We start from the raw sequence: 22,055 nt of genomic DNA, 5'->3' as shown, positions 1-22,055 counted from the left end.
ACTAATTGTATGTATTCTATGCGCGTCCACTATTTATCACAACTGTTTCAGCTATATGTTATACACAGAAATACAACAGAGGGTTGTGTCTCCGCTCCCTGTGCTGTAGCTAGTTGTTTAACCACTGCCGCTAGATGGGTCTCCTAAGCATTATCTAAGCGAGGATAGGCATTTTTTTCACGGGCAAAGGAAAGCGTGTAAAAAAAGACTGCTATTATTTGCTTGTATTCTTTTGGAGCAACTTACATATAGCGGCATATATGTATGTAATACTCCTATATTGCTACAAAAGGCTAGGTACATTCCCAAACATCAGAGTACCGATATATTACCGTTTAAACGTTTTTTTTTGCATTCAATAATCGAATGTACCTAAATTTAAATTTTTTCTCGTCACACCCTCACTAGAGTAGGCACCTTGCCGTTGGTGTGAGGGCTTAGCCGAACTCTACAGCGCCCGAATATGAGGCGGAGCTGTTTAGGACTGGCATCTACGCCGTTTGGCCTCATAGGAGGGCGACGGCATGTCGGTGATCAAGAACTGCTAACCCCCTAAGCCAGGGTGTTATGCGGACCGTGCCTATTGGACGATTTGCAGCCAGGGGATAAATTCGGCTGTATTCGAACGGAACCTTTCCGATACCGGGTCACCTCGGGAAGTATTGATGGCCTTACCACAGTAATGGGCGCTGCTGTGGCGGACGGTTCTTTCCCCGTATATAATACTGGACCGCTGAGCCCGCCTTGTCTGGCAGGTGGTCGTACGATAAAATGAACGACTCATTACCTAATTGTAATGAGGACGATGATAAGAGGAGGACCGAGTCGCAAGCCAAGGATAACAAAGACGCATTAAACGATGCGTCGGACTCGGGGAGCGAGAGTGGTACTGATTCAATGAACCCGTGTTGGAAAAGCATACAAATGAAAACGGAGTAAAAGAGTGGAGAAGGGTACGGACCAGAGGCAGTAAAAGAGCTCTCTCGCAGCACCGTGGGAACAAGTGCAGTATACGGACAATGCTGATATAAAAAAACGAAAAATTGAGATCGATAGGTATTAATAAAAGAAACATAACGGTATATTTTTTTTGTTGGGCAAACAACAACAACAAAAGTTATTAAAGTTCAAAGTTCATAACAAGCTTTTTTTTTTTAATCTAATTTACTTCTAAAGTATTGAACCGATTTTCAAAATTTTGACGTCGTTGGATATGTATTTCCAATACCTTTCATTTGATGTATATCTTAACTGCAAAGAATTTCCTGAAATAATATAATTTTTTAAAAAACATATCGAAATTTTTAAAAACTAAATTTTTTTAAATTTAATTGCTGTATTAAATATATGAAAATATAGTTTGGAAGATGGCAAATAATTTAAGCTTTCATTTAAAATTATATATAATATCCTTAGTCCCATCAATGCAATACCAACTGTCCTGTTCCTGGTATACCAAAACTTAATTTTGGGTTAATTAACAGTAATTCTGAGCAGAACATCTGGTATTTGTTTCCTTTATGTGCAGAACACCTTTTCGAGTTGGCGGCCTTCGGTCGCGCTTATTTAAATAACCCTGGGCTACAATGCCAAGTCCGGGTGGTTGCCTGAACCGTGGCAACATGCCACGGTACGCACACTTTTGCGCGTTTTTAGGTACAGCCTAATAAAATTACAACAACCATGTTTTGAAAATGGCAATAAGGCCATGCTGGCTTTATTTCAATATACATACACATACATACATATGTACAAATAAATATGCGTAATTTACTTAGTAAATATAGCACTTTTAAACATCGAATTTTTTAAGTATTTTACGGGATAGGAATACAAACAGCATATCAAATGAAAGGTAATTTTACTACCTATACAATGAAAAAAAATGCTTCATATGAACTTTGACCCTTAATAACTCCTGTTATTGTCATTTGCCCACAAACAAAATTGTGTAGTTATACTCACCTTGACCATGTCTATCAATCCTCATACTTCATTTTTTGATTTTGGAATTGTCCGTATACTGCACTTAAGCCGCACCGTGCAGCACTAAGAACTGTCCAACGCCTGGGAGCAGTGGTTGACCCAACAGAAGTGCAGATCGAGCGCTAGGACTGGGCCCATGAGGCGGTATAAGCAGGTAGAAGTCAGTTCAAAAGGCTTGCTGCGAGAAAACCTCGGTTCTGCAACCGGTACGAGGAGGAAGAAGCGTCGAATGGCAGAATGAAGAGGCAACGTTTGGCGCAATGCGACAAGCCTGCTTTCAAGAGGCAGTCGCATAAACAAGACAAGTAGTCCCAAAGTTGTAAGACAGATAGACCCCAATAGCGAGGTAGCAACTACCTCGAGTCAGACGGAAGTTCCAACTACGGAAGTAGGAGATAAGCCAAAGGAAGATAACGATAAGGGCTTTCTCGGAGGTGCTAAAGGGAGTGTACGCTAAGACTCCGGCTTTCTTGGAGGTGCCAAAGGGAGATAATACTAAGACTCCGGCTTTTCCCGAGAAGATGAGTGATGTGGCAAAGCAGTCACTGACTGCGGCGCTGGTTGATCGTAGCAGTCCTTTCGGATAGATGACTACTGAAAGGTGGAGGTCTGTAGCAAGGGAGTTTATTCGCTTAATGCTTAGGATGATGCGGGAATAACCAAGTAAGCCCCTTCCAACCTTTTATTCGGGGGTGGTGGAATGGTGTGAAGATGACAGCGTGCGACAACGTCGCGAGCTTACGGTGGCTGCAGGAAGTGGTTCCAAACCTTCAACGGCAAGACACGAACGCGCAGTTTAAGGTGGTGGATAAAGCGCAAATCCCCACGGTACCAAAATTTAAGGTGTGGGTACCATGCGTGATGAAGTTGGAGGATATCAGAATCAGAATCCGAACATGCCGACACAGGATTGGAATGTACTTACTCTATCTCGGCGTACGGGGGAAGACCAGCTTTGCATCTTCCAAATAAACAAGCAGGCGGCGGATATATTGTACACGCAGCTTGGCAAAATGTCCTTTGGTACAGGAAAAATGTACATGCGACTCAGGAAAAGAAGTTCCGGGGATAAATATCCTAACACGCTAGAAGTGGGCGAAGTCAAAAAGGACCTCAAAAGTCTAAGAGAAAAAGGACAGGTGGAGGCAGCCGACGTCACCACGAAGCTGTTAGAAGAGGACAAACCGCCAAATGGTGCTCTGACTTGCACAGAGGAACACCCGGCACAACAATTGCGACAGGCTGAAGGGGGCCTCGAATACTCTAAACCAAAAGGGCAAGGGGATGACGAAGACGTCACAAAGAAGGTGCTGGAGGAGGAACACACACAGTAAAGTGGTAAAGTGGCGTCCAGAGACCTCCTCTTAACCCTTGAGGGGGATTCGTTTGACGTGGCGCTGATGCAGGAGCCGTGGCTCTCATCGGGAGGAAATGTTTCTGGACTCAGCGCGCGTGGATTTGGCGTCTACTACGCGCAAACGGAAGGACGTGTGCGAGCTGTAGTAATGGTAAGGAAACAGCTGCATTCATATATGCTGCCTAATTACATTACGGAGGACCTCGTAGTGTTGGCCGTTGAGCAAAAGAATAAGCAGGCATTTATCCTGGCATCCTGCTACATGGCCCATGCTGCGGAGGTTCCCCCGATGGAGTGCAAGAGGCTAGTACGTTACGAAGGGCGCAAGGGGCGGTTGGTCATAGGCGCGGATGCAAATGCGCACCACAATGCGTGGGAAGGAGCAGATACGAAGGAGAGAGGCCAATCTCTATTTTGTTACATCCTGAAAACCAATTTGCAGATAGCCAATAGGGGAAATATCCCTACATACATTGGTCCAACATCCAGCAATGTTTTGGATATTACACTGAGCTCCGAACGTGATATATCAAGGTATGATTGGATGGTTCTTGATAGACCATCCCACTCCGACCATGCGTATATCAGCTTCATCATCCCCCTAAAGAGGGTAGAGAAGGGAGGAACCTTTAACGAAATGGACTAAATTCCAGAAACGGGTAGAAGCAAAACTGGGACAACCCAAAGAGGTTGCCAATGTGGAGGAAATTGGAGGAGTCTAATGACTACCTAACAAAGACGCTTGTAACTGCGTATAACAAAGCTTGCCCTCTAAGACGATTCAGAGGAAAACCAAAGCCGCCATGGTGGAGTAATGAGCTGAGACTTCTAAGAATACAGGTAAAAGAAATGTTTAAGCTATCAAAGACCACGGGAAGCAAAGCGCGTCGCGACGAGTGCAGGGATCGACTGAAACAGCATGGTTGAAAAAGTCCTATCAAGGGGAAACATGGTCCAAGGACTAATAAAGAAAGAGAACGGGGAATGGTCACGTAATAGTGAGGAATCCCTTGAGGTGCTTTTCGATACACATTTCCCATCGGGAGATGGTTTAGAAGAGCCAGTAGACAGCACTCACACTTCGATCACGGAACGGGTAGTGCCGGGCTTGGTGACCGATACCAAGATCGAATGGGCAGTGAAGACGTTTTCTACGTTTAAATCACCCGGCCCAGATGGTATATTCTCGGCCATGCTACGCTTCATGCTAAGTGTCAAGTAGAAGGTTCGTAGAATGGCTTAAACTAATATTCGATGGGTGGATAAGACTGAATGATGTACCGCACTTTTGGAGAACTGCTCGTGTAGCTTACCTACCAAAGGCACGGAAGATCGGTCACGTGTATCCCAAAGACTATAGACCCATTAGCTTAACACCATTTCTGCCCAAAACCTTTGAGAGGCTAATAGATGTGTACATAAAGTCCACAGCCAACGCGGAGAAGACGGATATGGTCTTGTTTACAAAGAGGAACAAGGTCCCAAATTGGACCAGGCCTAAGTTAGTAGGGGTGATCCTACAGGAGAAACCTTGCACAAGATATCTAGGAATCATCCTACACAGTAAGCTGTCATGGAAGCTCAACGTGGAGGAGAGGGTGAAGTAGGCTTCAGCGGCACTTTATGCATGCAAAAGCATGCTGGGATGTACGTGGGGTTTATCACTCTCTCTTTCTCATTGGGTTTTTACAGCGATTGTAAACCTTATTCTTTACTATGGAGCTCTTGCTTGGTGGAAAGTCAAATTAGAGGGCGTATGCAGACCATCAATGCTTAGCATTGAGCCCTGAAAACAACCCCGATGGCAACACTGTATGCCATTCTGCACATTCCACCTGTAAACCTGGTAGCAAAGAACATAGAACTGCAATCAGGCTCAGTGCCTCGGGGCATCTTGAGCGTCTACTATACGGCCATAGTAGTATAGCGTCATCAATTACAGGACAAACAAACTACCTTATTCCCTATCTGCGCTTCGAGGGAGGTCTTAAGACCAAGGGTGCTCAAATGGCACACTGAACGAGCTTAAACTGCAAGCGTGTTAACTTTTATATTGACAGTCAAGCAGAAATTACGGCAATAATCTCGCATAGCACAGCATCTAAATGCGTGTTAGAGTGTAAGCAGTCTCTGGAGAGAATCGGGACAGGGAGAAGCTTGCATCTATATTGGGTCCCTGGGCATATGGGAATAGATAGGAATGAAAAAGCAGATGAACTAGCTAAAGAGGGCGCATCCCTTGAACCTTTCTACGTCCCAATTATACTGGGCGAGATTAAAAGAAGGCGACAGGTGCACATGATCGACCAAGCGGGTGTGGGTTCAAGCGCGGGGCTGTAAAGTGTCGAAGATTATGTGTAGGTCTTACAACCTTAGACTAACAAAGTTGCTTCTATCATTAAAAAGAGAGAACTGTAGACTCATGATGGGTCACATTTAAATTAGGCTTGGTCAGTGATATCAAATGTATAAAGTGCGGGTTGGAGGAGGAAACGATCGAGCACGTTCTGTGCTCGTGCCCTGCGCTTACCAGGGTAAGACTCCATCTATTAGGAGTGATAAAGCTGTCAGATCGAGAAGCAGCAAGTGGCTTAAGTCCTAGGAAGCTTCTAGTATTTGGCAAGAGGATGGAGTTGTTTTATAACATAGGCACTAGTTTTTGATACGGTTTCTCAGTTTGGTCGTTAAAACAAAATTCTGGTAACACTACGGACTCATTCAGTCTATGTGAGCTCCTCATGGATCGGCCGCTTCAACCTAACCTAACCTAGCGTAAATATTGCCAGGGTATCTTAATTTCATGATTTCAAGTAGCGATTTGAACATTTAAAACGCTCTTCTGAAAAAAGAGGAAAAATGACTTTGGCTGTTAAGGCTTGTGTGCACAAAAATGTCACAGCAATAGTACGGACAGTGTTATCAGGAATTTGGATCGGATTGCCGTTCTATCATTTTTCAGTCAAAATCATGGATAAATACCGCTGTTTTTAGACTTTTACCATTTTTCTTTTCCACCTTCCTATTATTGTTGTCGAGGCCAATACCCGTCGTTTAACACCTCTCTCGATATTTTTAGACATGCATTAGCAGTCGACCCCTCAACTAGACTTACCAAAACTTGTTTAATTGGGTGGCGGAGCAATTTACCGTAGCAGCTACTTATTTGAGTGATTTGGTGCTAAGATAACTGAAACAGTTTGGTAAGATGTCCATAAACTTACGAGCCGTGTACGCGTTTGCAGGGGAAATGTATCCAAAGAAGTCTACAACACAAATACAATATGGAACTACTGAATTTTGTGACAAATGAGTATACTCATTTTTTGTAATTTGTTGCTATTTGAGATCATGGGAAGTATTAGAAAGTACTTTAGTTCCAATATACTTACAGACTTAATTGGCGCTTAACCGTTTCAACGGTTATGGCCGTCCAACAAGGAGCACCAGTCGCTTTTTCTCTGTGACACTGGCGCCAATTGGTCACACCAAGGGAGTTTAAATCGTTTTTCACCTAGTCCTTCCAGCGGGGTGGGGGCCGCCCTCTTCCTCTGCTTGCATAGGCGGGTTCCGATAGAGACACTTTCTTAGCCGGAGCGTCATCTTTCATTCGCATAACATGGCCTAGCCAGCACAGCCGGTGCGTTTTAATTCGCTGGACTATGTTGATGTCTGCGTAAATCTCGTACAGCTCATCATTAAATCTTCTTCGGTACGAGATCGCTAACTCGTAGAGGTCCATAAATCTTTCGAAGAACTTTTCTCGAACACTCCCAGAGCCGCTTCATATGATATTGTCAAGGTCCATGTTTCTGCACCATATAGCAGGACGGGTACGATAAGTGACTTGTAGAGTATGGTTTTCATTTGCCGAGAGAGGACTTTACTTTTCAATTGCCTATCTAGTCCAAAGTAGCATTTGTTGGCAAGAGTGATTCTTCGCTGGATTTCAAAGCTGACGTTGTTGTTAATGTTAATGCTGGTTCCCAAATAAACGAAGTCTTTTACTATTTCGAAATTATAGCTGCCAACAGTAGCGTGGATGCCAAGGCGCATATGCACTGGCTCTTTGCTCGATGAAGGCAGGTACTTCGTTTTGTCCTAATTCACCATCAAACCCATCTTACCGCTTCTTTTTCCAATATGTTTGCTCTACTTTTTTGTAAGTTAAGCAAATATAAAGAGTACCGAAATAGCCAACATTAGTTGGTGCCGGTGTTAGGCATTTTCCTGTCCACATAAGACACCACCCCGTTTTATACATATATGTAAAAGAAAACAGCATGAGCCATCACTATGCTTGTGCACACATACACATATACTAGCCTGTCTCCTCCTGCAAGTTCCCATTTCATTGAGTTTTATTTTTTAGTGCATTTTATTGTGTTTTTAATATTACTAAATGTGCCGCTTTGTTTAATTAAATCCTGTGGAAGACCTCGTCTGTACCGCTAAAATTTAATTATTGGAATTTTGAAGTTCTTGAATTGGAATTCGCGATAATGCGTCTGCACCTACGTTTGATTTTCCTTTAATATATTCTATGGTAAAATTATATTCGGACAATTCCAAACGGATTCTGGAAAGTTTCGACGACGGATCTTTCATATTAAATAAATAAACTAGTGGACGATGGTCTGATTTAACTTTGAAGTGAGTGCCATAAATATATGCACGAAATTGCTTTATTGCAAAATATATTGCCAAAAGTTTTAATTATATTATTGCTTTATTTTGTTCCGATTTGCTAAAGGATTTTGAAGCAAAACAAATTGGCAAGTCGTTACCGTTATGATTTTGACTCAGTATCGCACCACAACCTAACTTTGAAGCATCGACCGTAATTAAAAATTCCTTGGTGAAATCTGGATATTGTAATAGTTTTGGAGAAATCAGACTTTTTCTTAGTTTTTCGAAAGCTAACTCACATACCGTATCCCAATTAAATTCAACCATTTTTCTACTCAAACGATTCAATGGAGCTGCTAAAGAAGCGAAATTTGGAATGAATCTCCTATAATAATTTGCAAATGCCACGAATCTTCGGACAGCGTCTTTATCGCGTGGCTTAGGATACCTTTTAATTGCTTCAATTTTTGAATCGTCTGGTAGCAACCCATTTGCTGAGCATTTATGCCCTAAGAAAGTTACTTCAGGTCTAAGAAAATTACACTTTTTTGGGTTAAGTCGCAAGTTGAACTTTCTACAGGTTTCGAAAACTTTTTTTAGATTATTGAGATGATGTGCTTCGCTACATCCAATTACTATTATATCGTCTACATACATAAAGGCTTGGTTGGGTGAAATACCAGAAAATGCAATTGACATCATTCTTGAAAATGAATTTGGAGCTACGTTTAGACCAAATGGTAAAACCTTCCATCGAAAAGCTCTCTTGAATCTTTGTGAAGTGGAATTTGGTGAAAACCCGAAAAAAGATCTAATGTAGAAAATAATTTCGCACGGCCAAGGTTATCCAAAATATCGTCTACACGTGCCAAGGGAAATTTGTCGGCAATTAACTTTTTATTTAGAGCCCTAAAGTCAACGCACATTCTATACGATTTTTGGCCATTTAAGTCTTTTTTCGGTACCAAAATCAAGGGACTGTTATAATTCGAAAAACTATTTTCGATCAGATCGTTTTCTAATAATTTATTAACCTGTTTATTTATTTCTTCGCGCTGCGAATAAGGTAGGCGATAATTTTTAATGTATACTGGCGTCGTATCGTTTAGTCTTAGTTTTTGTTCATAAAAATTGTTTATTGTCATTTTATCGTTGTCTAGCGCAAAAATATCGGAATATTGTAAACATAAGTTAATAAGTTTATTTTCAGCATAATTAGGTATTTGTTTTTCTAAAATGCTTTTAAGTTCTTTAATACGACTATCTTGCTTTACTGGGTTATTGATTTAATAAACGTTATAATTAGAAAGTTTTTCGGTTTGAATGTTGTGGTTGTTTACGTATTTTACGCTATTTGTGGTATTTACTACCTTAATGATCGGATTACTAATATCAACTATTCATTTCGCTGTGAAAACACCGTCAGAAATCTCTTGAGAATCAACGAAAAGTGGTTCTGAGTCTTTTTCCAAGGCGAAAATTCTATAAACTTCGCAACGAGGTGGAATAACAAATGTATCGCTTTCCATTCCGTGAAGGATGGGAAGTGCGATCTTTTCATTGCCTATCCAGAAGGAAATGCAATTTGTTGCATAGCTGATATCGCATTTATTTGTTTTTAGGAAATCCTTACCAAGTGTTCCATCTGATGGAATGTTGAAATCATTGTCTACCACGTGCAACGTATGTTTGATATAAAAATTTGAAAAGTGTAAGTTGGTTGTAAAAGTACCTAATGTAGAAACTTGATCTGTAGTTACTCCAGTAATATTAATTGTATCATTGCTATTAATTGACAAATTTTTATTAAGAGAAGAAATTTTAATTAACGAAATGTCGGCTTGTGTATCGACTAGAAATGTACAAAATTTGTTAGAGCCAGTAATATTTATTTGTATAAAATCGGAATGAATTAGTTAGTAATTTGTCTCGTCCTCCCTCAGTGTTCGCTCCTGAGGGGCTTCCCTGTTTAAAGCCCGAACGCTTGCATTTCTAGCTCTATTATTGGAAGTGTTAGAATCGCTATTATTGCTAGTACGACTATTGTTGCTATTATTATTACTATTAGGCTGATTCCGATTTCCGCCGCCGGAACGGAAATTTTGCCTTTCATTGCCGCGATTGAAGTTGTTGCCATAGTTACTGTTACTAAAGGATGGTCTATTTTGTCTATAATTGTTAAAGTTACGATTTTGATTTTGGAAATTTCGACCTCGGTTATTACTTTGAAAATTTCTAAAATTGTTATTGTTCCGCGCACTAAATGCTAAAACTTGGCGTTCTTTTATTTCATTTGATTGCTCTACAATCAGTTTGGCTACTACGTCCTTGGAATCAGAAAAATTGGTTGAAGCGAGGATTGATTTTACTAAACTTGTTTTTGCGTTCAATCGGCAAACGTTAACTGTTTGCTCGATGGCCATTTCACGGGCTTTAGTCTGAGTAATCCCTTCGATAATGAGCGAACGCTCTAAAGCATCAGACAATTCCTCGACGCGTTTTGCAAAATCGGTGTAATTATTATTATTAACTTGCAAAGCTGCAATTTTTCTGGCCACAACTTTGGAGTTGTCGGGTTTTATACGGTTACGTAGTGCTATTTTTATATCGTTAACTGAAAGTACTTGAGTTGGTATCGCTTCTCGAGCTTTACCATCGAGTTTGGATTTCATATATGAAATACAAATGCTAGTTAAATTTTCGTCGACAAATTGTTCGATTAACTCAATTTTAGTAATGAAAGATTCGAGACCTAGGGGCTCACCGCTATAATTTTCACGCATAATACCAGCACATATGCCGATAAACGTCCTTTTTTCTTCAGGAGTCGCCATATTTGTATCGGAATTAGGAGGATTTGAAATATTTGTTTCGGGCAATTCCTCAAATCCGTGAAATTCTCCGGACAAAGAAAGTCTAACAACAAGGTTTTTGATTGTACTGGGCGAATATTGTGGTTGAGCCTTCGGAAACTGGGCTTTTAAAATCAAGATTTTTGGAATCGGAACTTTCGGAATTAAAATTTTTGGAATTGGAATCTGAATTTTTGGAATCTGAGTCTTGTTCTGAAATTCTGGGAACTACTTTTTGGTTTCTAAGAAACATATGTAGTAGGAAGCAAAGAAGAAATATTTAAGCTGATTAAAGTCGAATTTGTAGAAAGTGCTTACGAAAATTTAACAGAAATAGAAATTGAATTGAATGTTGATGTGAAATTGAAAGAATTATCCGGCAATTTAATGAAAGACTGAATATTTAATGATAAATTGAATGTACATTGAAGTAATTCAGTTTAAATTGATTTCAAAGGAAAAATATTTTATTTTGGTAAAAGGACTTGGCTGTTGATAACGGACGCACCGCTTTATTAAAAAGATCTCAATGTGATTGTGCTTTTACGGACGCACCGTTTTTATTAAAATTGTATGGTTTTATTTTTATAGATACGGGCGCACCGCATCTTTTCAAATTTGTAATATGAATATCCTCGACCGCACCGGGATTAAAAAAAACTTCATTGGTTGTTTACAGTACCACCGTTTACGCAAAAAAAATCTTTTTGGTTAATTACGGAACCACCACTGTATGTTAAAAAAAATATTTTTCATGTTATTTTTCCTCTTTGATGGAGCCCGCTGTAGGGCAGAGTGGGACTAAAATTAGAAAAAACGTTTATTGAGTTTTGGCAATTGTTTTAATAATCACAACGTTGAAGCAATGCAATAATTGAAAAAAACATTTTTTCTGTTTTTGTCCGACCCTGTCCCACAGTGCCTACCTTTAATCCTACACATATAAAAATATGTATGAATATAATACAAGAAAAGTTTTTTTGTAATAAGTATTGTGAGTAATTCAATTTAATTAATTTAATTTTTATTTGTATTTTGCAATGAGTTTGCAAAAATAATATTTGAAAATTTAAGAGGAAAAAGATATGAGTGTAATATAAAATATTACATTTTAATGAGTATGAAGAGTTAGTGTCAAAAATGAAAATGTGAATATAATATGAAATGTGTTTTCATTTTATTAAAGAAAATTGAAAAATATTAAATATTAAGCGAATTGAAAATATTAAGCTAATTTTAATAATGTAAAATTTTTGCACACCTTACCAGTTACTGCTTGGCTCGATTTACCGCTTGCTGTACCTGTTGTTCTACTGCTGCGCTGCGCGTTCTGCCACTGCGTGTACTGTACTGCTGATGCTGCTGCTCTTGGATGGCGTCACATATTTTTTCCGCTATTCAGTTCGTACGGTGGTTTGCCGTTATTGATGTGGCGTGGCTAGTGCCGTTTGTTTTTTCACCAAGAATTTGGTACAGTTTTACTGAAATTTTGTTTTTGTTGTTTTAAGTGTAAATGTTAAATTATGTATTATTTCTGCTGCCGTTTAGTTTATTTTATTATTAGTAAAAACAATTTCTTATTATTTCTGTTTTTTAATAAGTTTTTGTATTATACGTGTCTATATGTTCTTTAAATGTCTTTTAAATTATGATAATTTTCCACTAGCCACTGCCATACACCACCAACACTGCCTTTCCTTGTAAATTTTAATAATTTTTCGTTGTTGATTTAAATGTTCGTATTTTTTTTGTAATTTTTTTTTTTGATTTTGTATTTTTTTTTTTTTTTGTAGAGATTCTTTTTTTTAAATGTTTTATAATTTTTTTGTAATGGTTTTTCAAATTTTTGTATTTTTTTTTGTAATTTTTTAAAGTTTTCGAAAGAACGTTTTTTTTTGTAAAAATTTTTCGTTTTTTAAATTTTTTTGTAAGAGTTTTGCATTTTTATATATTTTTTTGTGATGGTTTTTAAATTTTGTAATTTTTTTTGTAGATTTTTAAGTGGTATTAAAATTTTTTTTGTAAGGTTTTTGTAAGTTTTGTATTTTTTTTTTTTTGGATTTTTATGGTTTTTTTTTTGTTTTTTGTAGATTTTTAAATTTTGTGTAAATTAAATTTTAATTCTTTAGATAAAAAATTTTTTTTTTTGGTTAATTCATTTTTAATAAATTTTTGATTTTAGGGTTTTAGCCTTTTAACTTTTTAAAATTTTAAGCTCTTTTTTTTTCTTTTTGATTTTAAGTTTTTAAGAGGCCGGCCTCTTCACGCCTATGGCCGCCATTGCAAGTCCTGTCGCGGTCGCCATTTAAGGTTGGCCTTTTGACGCCAACCATTTTTTTTGGTATTGGGATATACTCACGCTTGGTCGTGGGTATGCAGCCCACTGTGCACACACATACACCGCACTTACGCTAAACTTTTATTCTTTTCGTTTCTTCTCTTTTTGTTAAACAAATGAAATCGTTTTTTTAATTTTTTTTAACACATAGTTTTTCTTTTATTCACAACTTAGTTCGATCCGTAAATCCTTTTAATTATAAACTAGTTTCCTTTTTGTACAAACTTATATAAAACAAACTTTTAGTTATTTACGTATTTTATGTTCTCTGTCGACTGTCCTTTTAACTGTACACAACTTATAACTTTTTCTTTTTTCTGATTTTTAATTTCGTGTCTGATGTGTGTGCCGGTATACTAGCAACTATCTTTTCAGTCCGCCGGCTCAATTCAAAAACGGTAAAATGTACCCACGCTGCGTTGCCAATTTTCCTATCGCTGAATGCCATTGCCACTGCTGAGTACAACTGGCATTGCTGTTCAGCAACAGCTGTTTTTGTTGCGTAAAGGCGGGCAACGCGGTGCGGTTATAGTATGTATGTATATGATGATTAATTTGTTTACGTACATACAAGTGTGGCAGCTTGCTTTATTGTTGTTGTGGCTTTATTTACTTAGTATCAGATTAGTGATGTGAGTTTCACTTAGTGTTACTAAAATTCGTCACAATATGTTGCGCTGGCAACCCCTTTGACAGAATTGCGCTACACAACCCCTTGAATTGATTTGGTGTTTTAGTCGCCTCTTATGACAGGTGTACCTACCGCAGGTATATCCTAAGCTTCCTAACCCGCTGGAGGGGGGACCTGTGGATGATATATATGAACTCTACTAAAAGCGACTACTTGCTACTTTCTGATACTAAATCTGGTGCCACGCCAAAAATGCTTAAACGTTTAATGAAAAGTACTGCACTGCTAAGGGACCAGAGCCTACGTATGTGCTTGTATATAGGTCCACATATTATTATGGTGAGTTGGCACTGTAGTTGTTGTTGTATTAATGATAAATACACTTCCCGAAGGCTTTGGGAAGTGTTATCGATGTTGATGGTCCTTTGCCGGATATAGATCCGGTACGTTCCGGTAACACATCACCATTAAGTTACTAGCCCGACCATCTCGGGAACGATTTATATGACACACTTTAAACCTTCTAGGCCATCACACCCTCCCCACCCCCTAGTTCCAAGATGAACTTGGTCCCGCCAGTGCCTCGGCTGTTAATGAAATATGATTCGCCACGGGTAGATGAGGTTGACAATTGCGCTGTAGAAGCTATATGTCATCCTCCCAGCAGGTCCTTGCAGCGGGACTGCGCCATATTCTCCTGCTACGTGAAGGTATCGCAGCCTAATTTAAATGTGACGCCAGAAGGCGGTGTCCAGTCAGAATACCAGAATACGCTTGGTCGATCATGTGCACCTCTCGCCTTCTCTTAATCTCGCCTAGTCTAATTGGGACGTCTACGTAGCAAACATCAAGGGATGCGCCCTCTCTAGCTAGTTCATCTGCCTTTTTATTCCCATCTATTCCCATATGCCCTGGGACCCAATATAGATGTATGCTTCTCCCTGCCCCGAATCTCTCCAGAGGACTCCATGACAGCTTACTGTGTAGGATGATTCCTAACTATTTTGGGCAAGGTTTCTCCTTTAGGGTCACCCCTCCTAACTTAGGCCCCAATTTGGGACCTTGTACCTCTTTGTAAACAAGATCATATCCGTCTTACGTCATCTGCGTAAGCCGTAAGTTTTACGGGTCCCTCATTGAAACGCCTGAGCAGTTGCTTGATGACCAGTGTCCACAGCAGAGGTGATAGCACCCCTCCCTGCGGGGTGCCCCTGTCCACTGATTTCGTGACCTCGTATAATCCCCATTGTGATGTAATCTTCCTGCAATTTAACGTGCAGCCGATCCATGTGGTTAAGGCTGAATGTACTTTAATACAATTAGGACCATCCATAATCACCCATTTAGAAACATTGTTGAAAGCCCCGGCAATGTCTAAGAAGACTTCTAGAGCATATTTATATTCCAGCGCTTTCTCTATGCTTATTACCATCCTATGCAATGCGGTGTCTAACGACTTGCCTTTGGTCTACGCATGTTGTGTTGTGAAGAGGAGCTTTTCATCCGCGTTGGACCTTATGTACACATCTATCAGCCACTTAAAGGTTTTGAGCAGAAATGATGCTAAGCTAATGGGTCTATAGTCTTTGGGATACACGTGACAGATCTTCCCCGCCTTTGGTAGGAAAGCTACACTAGCAGTTCTCCAAGAGTGCGGTACATGATTCAGTCTTATGCACCCATCGAATAATATATTTAGCCATTCCTCGACCGTTCTACTTAAAACTTTTAACATGGCCGGGAATATACCATCTGGGCCCGGCGATTTAAACTTAGAAAACGTCTTCACCACCCATTCGATCTTGGTATCGGTCACCAAGCCCGGCACTACCCGCTCCGTGATCGAAGTGTGAATGCTGTCTGCTTACTTACTTACTTAATTGGCGCTCAACCGTCTAAACGGTTATGGCCGTCCAACAAGGCGCGCCAGTCGCTCCTTCGCTCCGCCAACCGGCACCAATTGGTCACACCAAGGGAGTTTAAATCGCCTTCCACCTGGTCCTTCCAACGGAGTGGTGGCCGCCCTCTACCTCTGCTTCCATAGGCGGGTTCCGATAGAAACATTTTCTTGGCCGGAGCATCATCTTTCATTCGCATAACATGGCCTAGCCAGCGCAGCCGCTGCGTTTTAATTCGCTGGACTATGTTGATGTCTGCGTATAGCTCGTACAGCTCATCATTAAATCTTCTTCGGTACTCGCCATTGCCAACGCGTAGAGGTCCATAAATCTTTCGAAGAACTTTTCTCTCGAACACTCCCAAAGCCACTTCATCCGCTGTTGTCATGGTCCATGCTTCTGCCCCATATAGCAGGACGGGTACGATAAGTGACTTGTAGAGTATGATTTTCGTTCGCCGAGAGAGGACTTTACTTTTCAATTGCCTACCTAGTCCAAAGTAGCATTTATTGGCAAGAATGATTCTTCGCTGGATTTCAGTGCTGATGTTTTTGCTAGTGTTGATGCTGGTTCCCAAATAAACGAAGTCTTTTACTATTTCGAAATTATGGCTGCCAACAGTAGCGTGGTTGCCAAGGCGCATATGCGCTGACTCTTTGCTCGATGACAGCAGGTACTTCGTTTTCTCCTCATCCACCATCAAACCCATCTTTACCGCTTCTTTTTCCAGCTTGGAGTAAGCAGAACTAACAGCGCAGGTGTTTAGGCCGATGATATCAATGTCATCAGCATATGCCAGTAATTGCACGCTTTTATAGTATATTGTTCCAGTGCGGTTAAGTTATGCAGCTAGTATAATTTTCTCCAGCATCAAATTAAAGAAATCGCACGATAGGGGGTCACCCTGTCTGAAACCTCGTTTAGTTTAGAACGGCTCGGAGAGGTCCTTCCCAATTCTGACTGAGCTGATGGTGTTGCTCAACGTCATTTTGCACAGCCGTATACGTTTTGCGGGGAAACCAAATTCAGACATAGCGGCATATAGGCAGCTCCTTTTCATGCTGTCGAAGGCGGCTTTAAAGTCGACGAAGAGGTGATGTGTGTCGATTCTCTTTTCACGGGTTTTTCCAAGATTTGGCGCATTGTGAAAATCTGGTCGATGGTAGATTTACCAGGCCTGAAGCCGCACTGATAAGGTCCAATCAGCCGGTTCACGGTGGGCTTCAATCTTTCGCACAATACACTTGAAAGGACCTTATATGCGATACTAAGAAGGCTGATTCCACGATAGTTGGTGCATTTTGCAGTATCCCCCTTCTTGTGGACTGGGCAAAGAACACTTAGATTCCAACCGTCGGGCATGCTTTCGTCCGCCCATATTTTGCTAAGAAGCTGCTGCATGCGCCTTACCAACTCCTCGCCGCCGAACTTGAGTAGCTCCGCAGGCAATCCATCAGCGCCCACGGCCTTGTTGTTTTTCAATCTGGTTATTGCTATTCTAACTTCGTCATAATCGGGCGGGGGGACATATATTCCATCATCATCGATTGCGGGATCGGGTTCTTCATCTCTGCGCGGTGAATTGCTGCCTCCATTTAGGAGAGCAGAGAAGTGTTCCCTCCATAATCTAAGCACTCTCTGGACATCAGTTACCAGGTCGCCGTTTTCATTCCTACAGCAGTTTGCCCCGGTCTTAAAACCTTCCGTCTGTCGCCGTATTTTTTGGTAGAATTTTCGGGCGTTATTCCTGGTGGCTAGCAGCTCAAGCTCCTCGCACTCACGCCTTTCTACTTCTGCTTTTTTCTTCCTGAAAAGGCGTCTCGCTTCCCTTTTCAACTCACGATAGCGTTCACACACTTCTCTTGTCGCGCTCGCTTTTAACGTAGCCCTGTAGGCAGCGTCTTTTCTTTCGGTTGCAACGGTTATTTTTTCGTGGCCGCCGGTAACCAATTTTTTCCTCGGCGGCAGTATGAAGTGCTTTGGATATATGCTCCCACTGCTCCTGTATTCCTTCAGGATGAGTTGTGCCCTCAGAGAGCAGGTGTGAGAGTCGAGTTGCGAAATCATTGGCAGTCTGTTGTGATTGAAGCTTTTCGACGTCTAGCTTTCCTTGTGTTTTTTGTTCCTTGTTTTTAGCCGCGTTGAGGCGGGTGCGTATTTTGGCTGCAACGAGATAATGGTCCGAATCGATGTTAGGTCCTCGGATCGTTCGCACATCTAAAACACTGGAGGCATGCCGTCCGTCTATCACAACGTGATCGATCTGATTGCGAGTATTTCGATCAGGAGACAGCCATGTAGATTGATGTATCTTTTTATGCATGAACCTCGTGCTTGATATGACCATGTTTCGAGCACCGGCAAAGTCAATCAGCCTCAGTCCGTTAGGAGAAGTTTCATTGTGTAGGTTGAACGTTCCGACTGTAGGGCCAAAAACACCTTCTTTGCCCACCCTGGCGTTAAAGTTGCCAAGCACGACTTTTATATCATGACGGGGGCAGCGCTCGTATGTGCGTTCTAATTGTTCATAAAAAGTGTCTTTCACCTCATCTTTTTTTTCCTCTGTCGGCGCATGGGCGCAGATGAATGATATATTAAAAAATCTTGCTTTTATTCGAATAGCGGCGAGACGCTCGTCCACAGGCGTGAACGCCAGCACTTGGCGACAAAGTCTCTCTCCCACCACGAATCCGACGCCTAAACTGCGCTTATTTGCATGGCCACTCCAATATATGTCACAATTTTTGATCTTCTTTCTTCCTTGCTTCGTCCAACGCATTTCTTGGATGGCGGTGATGTCAGATTTTGCTTTGACGAGGACATCAACCAGCCGGGCATCTGCACCAATCCCATTCAGGGAGCGGACGTTCCAGGTGCATGCCCTCAATTCATTGTCCTTCAAACGTTTGCCATGGTCGTCATCAATAGAGAGTGTATTTATCCGAGGCTTGTTGTTATATTTCATTGGAGTATGGTTTTACGTGGCGGGTCCCAAGCCCAGCGCACAACCCGCTCAGCGGGGTTGAAAATATTACTTGGGACGTTTATATAGCGAGCCGCTTGCTCCAAGACAGACGCCCGCTTGCAGCCGCACCTAGAGGTGTACAGACGCTGCCGATGAAATCTCCCCCGGCTAGCCCTTAAACCGATTATGTCGGAGTGGCCTAGCCAGGTTGTCGCCTTCTCACATTAGCTCACCGCTAAACGGGTGTTTAGCGGCTACCCAGAGGATACTTGGCCGCAAGCGACCGGCAGTAGTGAGCTGCTTGAACCGCATGCAAAAGAATCGCTCTGGCCATTCCCAGGTGAATGGCGGTCAGAAGCTTTCCCCACTTTCGTGGACTTCTACACACGGCCCCACCCTCCGCGAATGCTGTCTGCTGGCTCTTCTAAATCATCTCCCGATGGGAAATGTGTATCGAAAAGCACCTTAAGGGACTCCTCACTATTACGTGACCATTCCCCGTTCTCTTTCTTTGTTAGTCCCTGGACTATGTTTCCCCTTGCCAGGACATTTTTCAACCGTGCTGTTTCGCTGGAGCACTCTATGTCCGTACAAAAACTTTTTCGTGAGATTCTCTTCGCCCTGGAAATTTAACGCTTGTAGATCCTCAGTTGATCCCCGTACTCGTCCCGACACACTTCGCTTTCTACGGTCTTTGCTAGCTCAAACATTTCTTTTACTTGTCTTCTTAGAAAACTCAGCTCATTGCTCCACCATGGCCGCTTTGCCTTTTCTGTGAGTATTCTTAGAGGGCAAGCTCTGTTATACGCAGTCATAAGCGTCTTTGTTGGGAATTCATTAGACCTCCACATTGGCAACTTCTTTGGGTTGTCCCAGTTTTGTTTCTAACTGTTTCTGGAATTTTGTCCAGTTCGTTGACCTAGGGTTTCTAAAGGTTCCTCCCTCCTCTATGCTCTTTAGGGGGATGCTGAATCTGATATACGCATGGTCGGAGAAGGATGTTCTTTCAAGAACCATCCAATCATACCTTGATATATCACGTTTGGTGCTCAGTATAATATCAAGAACATTGCTGGATGTTGGACAAATTTATGTAGGGACACTTACCCTGTTGGCTATCTGCAAATTGGTTTGCAGAATGTAACAATATAGAGATTCACCTCTCTTGTTCGTACCTCCTCCTCCCCACGCATTGTGGTGCGTATTTGCATCCGCGCCTATGACCAACCGCCCTTTGCGCCCTCCGTCCTGTGCTAGCCTCTTGCACTTCATCGGTGGAACCTCCGCAGCATAGGCCATGCAGCAGGATGCCAGGATAAATGTCTGTTTATTTTTTTGCTCCACGGCCACAACTACTAGGTCCTCAGTTGTGTAATTAGGCAGCATATATGAATGCAGCTGTTTACTTACCATGACTACAGCTCGCACCCGTCCTTCCGTTTGCGCGTAGTAGACGCCAAATTCCCTCGCGCTAAGTCCAGAAATCTTTCCTTCCGATGAGAGCCACGGCTCCTGGATCAGCGCCACGTAAAACGAACCCTCCTTAAGGGTTAGAAGAAGTTCGTTCGACGCCACTTTACTGTGTTGGAAGTTTATCTTTAAGACTCGCAGCACCATTGGGCTGTTTGTTCCCCCTCCAGCACCTTCGCCGTGACGTCTTCGCCATCCCCTTGCCCTTTTGGTTTAGATTATTCGCTATTTACGGTGGATGTAAGAAAATATTTTGTATTTTAATTTATTGAATAATTTGGGAAACATTAAAACAACGTAACATCTGTGAGCGCGGCTTTGATTCCTAAAGTCTCTTTGTTGATCGTAATATTAGTAAGTTGTACTCACAAAGAATGGCATGGTAGTTAATATCTTTGAGGACAACAATTGGCAACATTTGGTAACATTTGGTTTCACAAATTTTTACTAGGGTTAAAGTTAAAAGAAATTAGTTCAGTGGCAATTGGTTTAACTGCAGGCATGATGGGCTTACGAAAATGAGAATAGAGAAAGAGGAGGTAAAGATCGATTTCCGCTGGAGTGAGCTCTTTTTTTACTGGCCGGAGATATACAAGTGTAAAGTCGTGCTTCTGAAATCGTCATAGAGTGGTGCATGGTCACCGAGATAATGAAAAATGCGGTTCAAGTGTTGTCTCAAAAAATATATAACCGCGATCAATAATATATAATAATATTGTGACGAATATTACCATAAACTCCGGGCGGCCACCGTGGTGTGATGGTAGCGTGCTCCGCCTACAACACCGTATGCCCTGGGTTCACGCCCCGGGCAAATCAACATCAAAATTTTAGAAATAAGGTTTTTCAATTAGAAGAAAATTTTTCTAAGCGGGGTCGCCCCTCGGCAGTGTTTGGCAAGCGCTCCGCGTGTATTTCTGCCATGAAAAGCTCTCAGTGAAAACTCGTCTTGCAGATGCCGTTCGGAGTCGGCATGAAACATGTAGGTCCCGTCCGGCCAATTTGTAGGGAAAATCAAGAGGAGCACGACGCAAATTGGAAGAGAAGCTCGGCCTTAGATCTCTTCGGAGGTTATCGCGCCTTACATTTATTTATTTTTTAATAATAAACTCCCAACACAAAAACTTTGAAGCCCTCCACACTGTGTACATAAACACATCAATCATCATTTACACTCATATATATAAGGCACACAGAGATATTACGCGCAAACTCTTGTAATCATCAGCGAAGTATTACTCACATATACATACGCTTATGGATACAAACTACAAATATACATGTATATAGCTAATTACAAGTAGGAGATATGCAAAGCAGTTCTAGCAGGCGAAACGTCTAGACTGTAGTAGAAATATGCGAATGAAGCAGCAGAGAGTATAAAAGAGCGCAAGCGGACAATCATGAATCAGTTTGATTTAAGCAAGCTATCAGTTGCGATGTATAAGTGTTATTGTGAAGTACTTTAATAAAGGCCATTTTGCATTATTGAATAGTGGAGTTATTTATTCAACAGTTTAGTGATTCGAACGTTAGTAGAAGGTTGCAAATAAGAGGAATTGCACTAAATTCGTTACAATATATATAACTAATAAACATTAATCCATTCTGCGTGCATAAGAAAAGCAAGACCAGCGAATCTGGATGAGTTTGGGGACCCACAGCAGAAGGACCATCAGATTCCTTTAATTATCAGTTTCAGCACAGACAGCCAAAAGTCATGTGGCTACGTGGATTTTTTTTGAGTTAAATATAAATAGGGAAAAATTAAGTAACCCTAGCTACTTAAAGCTAAAGTAAAATTCCCTAAAACGAGTGTTTTCTATGAAACGAAACTTCAAAAAAAAAAACATAGTTTTTTTTTTGTATTAGATTGTCGAAAATTTATTTGGATTAAAACCATATAAAATTAATTATATTTTAAAGAAGGCT

The 22,055-nt window shown here is 41.2% G+C and overlaps 1 pseudogene; it reads right to left on the bottom strand.

Annotated features, from left to right (window-relative positions):
* LOC137235713 (uncharacterized) overlaps window positions 1-19,846 on the bottom strand; it is a 42,040-nt pseudogene extending 22,194 nt beyond the window's left edge.
* Between the last annotated feature and the right edge of the window lie 2,209 nt (window positions 19,847-22,055).

This window comes from Eurosta solidaginis, unplaced genomic scaffold, assembly GCF_040869045.1.
Source record: "Eurosta solidaginis isolate ZX-2024a unplaced genomic scaffold, ASM4086904v1 ctg00001056.1, whole genome shotgun sequence".
Lineage (NCBI taxonomy): Eukaryota > Metazoa > Arthropoda > Insecta > Diptera > Tephritidae > Eurosta > Eurosta solidaginis.
Note: the sequence above shows the minus strand (reverse complement) of the source record. Positions and strands in the feature narration are given on the sequence as shown.